The sequence below is a fragment of the Rhagoletis pomonella genome, unplaced genomic scaffold, assembly GCF_013731165.1.
Source record: "Rhagoletis pomonella isolate Grant_MI unplaced genomic scaffold, Rhpom_1.0 Rhpom_scaffold_00009, whole genome shotgun sequence".
NCBI lineage: Eukaryota > Metazoa > Arthropoda > Insecta > Diptera > Tephritidae > Rhagoletis > Rhagoletis pomonella.
In genome coordinates, this window is record NW_023458563.1 from 35,505,292 (window position 1) to 35,511,574 (window position 6,283).

The 6,283-nt window shown below is 42.7% G+C and overlaps 1 long non-coding RNA gene across 2 annotated transcripts; it reads left to right on the plus strand.

The window, feature by feature from the left end:
* Window positions 1–1,350: 1,350 nt before the first annotated feature.
* Window positions 1,351–2,617, plus strand: LOC118745755. 2 transcript variants are annotated; one of them, XR_004993699.1, is made up of 4 exons: window positions 1,351–1,474; window positions 1,533–1,642; window positions 1,723–1,944; window positions 2,000–2,617. It is a non-coding gene; the product is annotated as an uncharacterized LOC118745755 (long non-coding RNA). The 2 variants fall into 2 exon arrangements; XR_004993698.1 differs by having other exon boundaries at window positions 1,351–1,642.
* The last annotated feature ends 3,666 nt before the right edge of the window (window positions 2,618–6,283 follow it).

Here is a 6,283-nt window from a genome sequence, read left to right on the forward strand (position 1 = left end):
AAGTTCTGCGCTAAAATACTATCATATTACTATTACTACAACATTTCTATCTGTCGCTTTTTTCTTAATTTCACAATATTTTTAGTTTAATTTTTTTTCCTAATTTATTTTTTTAGTTATCTTTTTTTTTTCAAATCGCCTGATAACCAACTTCGGATAATTTCTTTTATTTAAAAATCCCACGGTTTTCGTTAGTTGGGTTATATTCCACTTCAAACTGCTCAGTTTGCCTCGGAAAATCCCGTTTTTACCCCATTTTCAAACGGTTCACTAGGGGTCTGTGGGAGGTCCCCAAGGGGGGGGTGGGACTTTCCGTAAAGTGGCGACTGTCCCCTTTCGAATGATGGGGGTTTGGGCGGCCAGGCCCCTTCCCCCTCCGCCCCCAACCCCAAAAACGATGGGCCAATAACTAAACATTTCCCGTGAGCTTAGTCTACGAACCACATCACCTTTAGATCGCATGCCAGACACATTATGAAAATAGATTTGCAGCTCATTCGCAGGTTTAACATTTACTAGGCTGGTTACAAAAGGTTTATGAATAATATTTTCCGCTATTAGTATGATAAAGTCTTTACAAGCATTTCATAAGTTTAACAGCCTAATTCATAAAACAAACTTAAAATGCTTTATAAACTTATAATAGTAAAGGCACAATCTATTTTTAAAGTAAGCACTATTGTTAAAGTAAGCACTATTCATAAACATTTTATAAGAGTTTTGTAACTACAAAATATTTGTAAAGCCTTTGGTGTCAAAACTCGAAATAAATACGGCAGGTTTGGCTAGAAAAATGTCAATACCTTTTCAGTCAGTTGAAAAAAAATAATATAAACATTCATTTGTTGGAAATATAAGGTGCAATCCCGTATTCCTCGGACTCGGACTAGTAAAACTGTCAAAAAATAAAAATTCGTTTAGAGCGAGAGAGTAACATTGAAAAGTACGGGATCGCTTTCTAGTAAAAAATGGTAACTTCTGTCAACTTCAACATAACCTCCAAATTTTGGTTGTAAATTTTTGCTTATTTTGTATGTAAACACACTCAGTTCACACATGTAAATAACCAAAAATACTTTAAAATTCATTAGAATCCACTTAAACAAATAATTAAATACTTTGCAACATGAATTAGCAGAGTGCACTTTTCCTTTGTTTACAATTTGGTTGCCAAACACACTACAGCTGATCGTTTGACACATTTACCAGAATTTACCAGCAAAAAATTCTCGGACTAAAACTGGTAACTTCTGACAGAGAGAGAACCGAATTTACTCTCTTTTTTGTCCTCTCAATAGTCAGAGAACCGAGTACGGGATCGATTTCCAGTAAAATCTGACTGATTCTGACTATTTCTGACTAGTCCGGACTCGTACGGGATCGCAACTATAATTTAACTAAGCGCTTTAGTTATATTAGCAATGGAGCAAAAGATACGGAACAGGGGGGGGATAATTGGACTGCGGAAGATAAGGTATGTCTAATTGTGTGGATATAAAATATAATTCATTGTGTTTAATATAATTTTTAAGGTTTTGCTTCAAGAATTAGTTCGTGAACGGGTGAAAATTATTGAAAATAAGAACACGGATACAAACTCAAATAAGGCGAAACAAGAGGCCTAGAGAGACTTACAAGAGAGGTACGTACAACTTAATATTCATGTTCATACGTATTTCTTTACATTGGGAAATATCCTTTGCTCAACATTTTGTCTTGCAGCTTCAGTGAGATATGTGCAACTAAGCGAACTGTGATCCAATTGAAATCAGAGTGGACTATTGTGAAAATGACGGCAAAAAAAGCGAAGTCGAAAGAGAGGCGTGAACTTTTGAAAACTGGCGGTGGGGCGCATACTGTTGCTGAACCATTATCAAACGAAGACATCTCCGTTTGGCAGCCAAATGAGTTTGTTGTCAACTTCAATTCATTTCAAATCAGCAGGTAAATATTGTCAAAATCTGCGGCATAGTATTGCATAGTTTAAATATATTTCCAGGTTGTAGTATTGGAAGAATCCTTGCCCATACAAAATAGCGCCGAATTGGAGGGATGCGAAAAAAGTAATATCGAAGCAGACACAGTGGAGGTAATGCAGGAAGCAGACATCGTTGGCTCTAGCCAAGATAATGTTGAAAATATAAAGACACCATCTCTTAATACTAGTAGGGCAACTAAAAAGCGTAAGCAGGTAACTTATGCCGTTTATCTTTGATAAAAAACAGTGGCCCTTATTGCGAATTTCTTGCGAACAAATATTTCCAAAAATTATATAGCAAAGCAAAAACATGTATTCCCAATTAATTTTTGATTTGCCTTAAATTATAGGAACGATTTATTCACATTGAATTGGCGATAAGGCTGAACCATATACAAGCATGTGTATAAGGAGTAACAGCTAGTGACTAAAGGTTGACATTAGAATAAAGCACCGTGCTCTTTATTACCCAAGCTAAAGCATTGATGAGACTTGATGGGAATTTTGGAATTACATAGTATTTAAATAGCACCTGCATACATTCGCAATCATATGTGTGTACCATGTGAATGGCACATTGTACCAAAGTCTAAATATCGATTATGTTGTTGTTGTTGTAGCGGCTACAACAACCCCGCCCAGGACGGTTGGTATCTCAGTCGTTGTCATCAAGTTCCACTAACGGCAACCCTAGGAAGCGTGCAGCTTCTGTGGGGTTTGTCCACAGGGACAAGGCCGTTAGGGTTGTCGGGTTTTCCGGGCATGCGAAGAGATGTTTCGAGTCATGTGGGGTCTCTCCGCATGCCGGACACTCATTCGGCACATCCTCATTCAACCTACTCAGGTAGGAGTTCAACCTTCTGCAGTAGCCGGAGCGAAGTTGTGCAAGTGTTGTGCGTGTCTCCCGAGGCAGATGAGGCTCCGTCTCGTCAATGTCCGTGGGTGGTATGTCTAGAACGGCATTCACAGGTCTAGAGTCTACTAAACTCGAGACTGAGTCCCTGTGAATGCCGTTCAGGGCCTGTCGGTAAGCTGTCGGGTCCAGAGGTTGCTTAATGAACCTCTGGACTTCGTCCGTCAGTTCATATAGATGCCTCCTGACGTGCCTAGGCGAGGGCTCCTCAGCAAGCAGCTGTCTGCTTGGGTGGCCACTTCTGTGGCTCCCGATCAGGAACTGCTTGCAGAGCATTATATTGTGCTCCTTTACAGGGAGCATTTGCGCCTCGCCGTGCAGGTGGTGTTCAGGCGACATCAGGAGGCATCCTGTCGCTGTCCTGAGTGGGGTGTTCTGTACAGTCTGTAGCTTCGTCCACTGCGTCCTACTAGTCCCTGGCGACCACACTGGCGCTGCGTAGTTCAAAACCGGCCGGCCTATTGCCTTGTATGTTGCCAGCAACGTTTCTTTGTCTTTGCCCCAAGTACTGCCGGCTAGCGACTTGAGGACCTTGTTGCGGCTCTGTACTTTATTGACAATAGCGGTTGAGTGCGCAGAGAAGGAGAGCAGGCTGTCGAATGTTACTCCGAGTATTTTGGGGTTATTCACCGTCGGAATTGGTGTGTCATCGACGTGAATCCCCAGCGGTAGCCTGACCTACTTCGTCCAGGTTGTGAACAGGGTCGCAGAGGATTTCGTAGGGGAGAGGGCTAGACACTTTGCAGTGAAGAAGCGAGAAAGTTCGGAGAGATAGCCGTTTACTTTCGAACACAGGTCATCAATTCCATTCCCAGTCGCCATGATCGAGCAATCGTCGGCATAAGAGACAATCGAGACTCCCTCTGGTGGTTGAGGGAGCTTTGAAATGTAAAAGTTAAACAGTAGCGGGGAAAGGACACCACCCTGAGGAACCCCCTGTTTTATTTTTCGCTGCTTACTCGTTTTGTCTCTAAACATTACCGACGAATGTCGACCACTCAGATAATTTGCCGACCACCGTTTGAGCCTCTGTGGGAGAGAGGAGGCCTCTATATCTTCTAGTAGCGTGGAATGGCAGACGGTGTCAAACGCCTTTGACAAGTCCAACGCTACTAGAATCGTTCTCTCACAGGGACGGTTTCGGTTAAGGCCACGAGTTATCTGAGTGTTTATGGCGTTAAGTGCTGTTGTACTGTGCACTTTACGGAAACCATGCTGATGCTTCGGTGGAGTCAGGTGGTTTGTGAAGTACGGGAGTAGCAAGTCCTCGAGTGTCTTCGCTACCGGGGAAAGGAGTGTTATCGGACTATAGTTGGCAGGTTTCCCCGGTTTGAGCAGTGGGACCACTCTCCCCACCTTCCAGATGTCTGGGATGATGAGAGTGGCCATTGACAAGTTGAGGACCTCCGTTAGGCACGCTACCCCCGCAGGACCCAAATTTTTCAGCATCAGCATGCATATTCCGTCGGGACCCATGGCTTTGGAGGCTTTCGCCTTCCCGATGGCCACCTGAACTTCACCGCAAGTGAAAGCAAGGGGGGCACAAGTTGTTGGCAGTTTGTGCAGCCTTCTGGTCACTCGACGCTTGGCTTTGTTCCCCGGAGGATGCAGTATGAATTGCCGGCTAAAATAGCTCGCGCATCGCTCCGGGTCCGACGAGGCATGGCCGCCGAAGGAAATTTCGACTCTGTCGTCGTGCTTCGTCGGATTAGACAATGATCTCTCGGTTGACCAAAGCTTGCTCACACCAGAGGTGAAATTACAGGTCTTCAGATGCTCCTCCCACTTCTTCCGCCTATGTACGTTTACTAGTTGCCGAATCTCCGCGTTGAGATCCCTGATACGGGGATCTCCGGGATCGGCCTGACGAAGGCTATCACGCTCATCGGCTAGAACAGCCGCTTCGGCAGGGAAGTTTGGACGTGGGTCCGATATACATCCTGCCGGTATGAAGCGAGCTGCAGCAGCAGTGACAGCCCTGCGGAACTTACGTTCACCGAGATGGACGTCGGTTGGTGTGGGGAGCGCTGTGAAGGTGTTTTCGGTAAACTCCGCGTAACCTTTCCAATCAGCTTTAGAAAAGTTGATATAGGTCCGGTGTTTGGCGGAGGCAAAGTCGATTATCTCTTAGCTTGGTGGTGATTCCGGCATGGTTTCCTACCCGGATGTGTTGTCAAACGAATCTTCATGACAGTGACGATGGCACAACGCCGATGCAAAACAGACAACCGAAATTTGAAAAGGCATGACGGGAAATCGTTCTACAATACATCTACCTTTCGAGTTAAGCTGCTAATTCTTATAGTCACAGAAGTAAATTGTATGTAAATAAAACTTTTCAGAATCCTTCAGGTGTAGAAGCAACAAAAATGATTTTGGATTGCAACTTAAAGTGTACGAAAAAGTGGCATGTAATGAAAATGGAAACTGAAAGGAAGAAGCAAAGGAATTTGGACTTGGGATATGAAATTCTAAAAAGCAATGCGAATTTTATGAAAAGAGGCAAAGTTAAAATAAATTAAAAAACAGTTAATATTTCTTGGCGATATGTTATTTTTAATTAATTATATGGCGTATTGTTTGAAATTTAAAAATTGCTGTCAATAAACATATTAAGTATAATATTTGCTCGTCTCTGGCTTGCTGGATTTCCATCGGGAATTTCATCAAGTGAACGGTCGGGTGTTAGTATAGAATTATTGCATGGTGCTGAAACATATGTATGTATGTTTCACAAAAATATACAGGATGTCCTAGACCACCCATCCACCCCGTTAGTTGGTAAAAACCTGTACATATATCCCATTAAAAAAAAGACTTCCGGTCAATTAAATCTACTTCCGGTTGAAATTCAAAGTGGGTAATACGACCAAAAGATAGAGCATCCCCGACATGGATGTTGATTTTTTGTTTGCGTTTTCCAATAAACAACATGTCCTCTATTTTCAAAGTTTTGTTATTTGTAATACATACATATATTGTTAACAAATTCTTCCGTGTTTTCGTTTTCAACGATTGCAAAATTATGTAGGACTGCAAGTGCGACGATAAGTGTTTTTGCATTTTGCAGGGAAACAGTCATGCCGGGCTTGTTCGAGTTGTAATCACAACCGCAGTGTTGCGCGAATTATTAAAGTATCGCGTTCTGTGTGAATTTCTAGCAATGTATTATCAGTTGGGCTGTTGCAACAATGTCGCCATTTTTCATCAATACGGCAGTAATGCCGCTTTTATTACGCGCCGCGAACAGGCCCGCCATCTAGTAAGCAACGAAATATTTGCTTCCAAACGCCAAAACATCTTTCTATTGCAATCCTTGTCCCGATATACGCAATATTGTATCTCTCTTCTTTTTCATTCTGCGGCCTAAGATAGATATGGTGTGAGCTTAT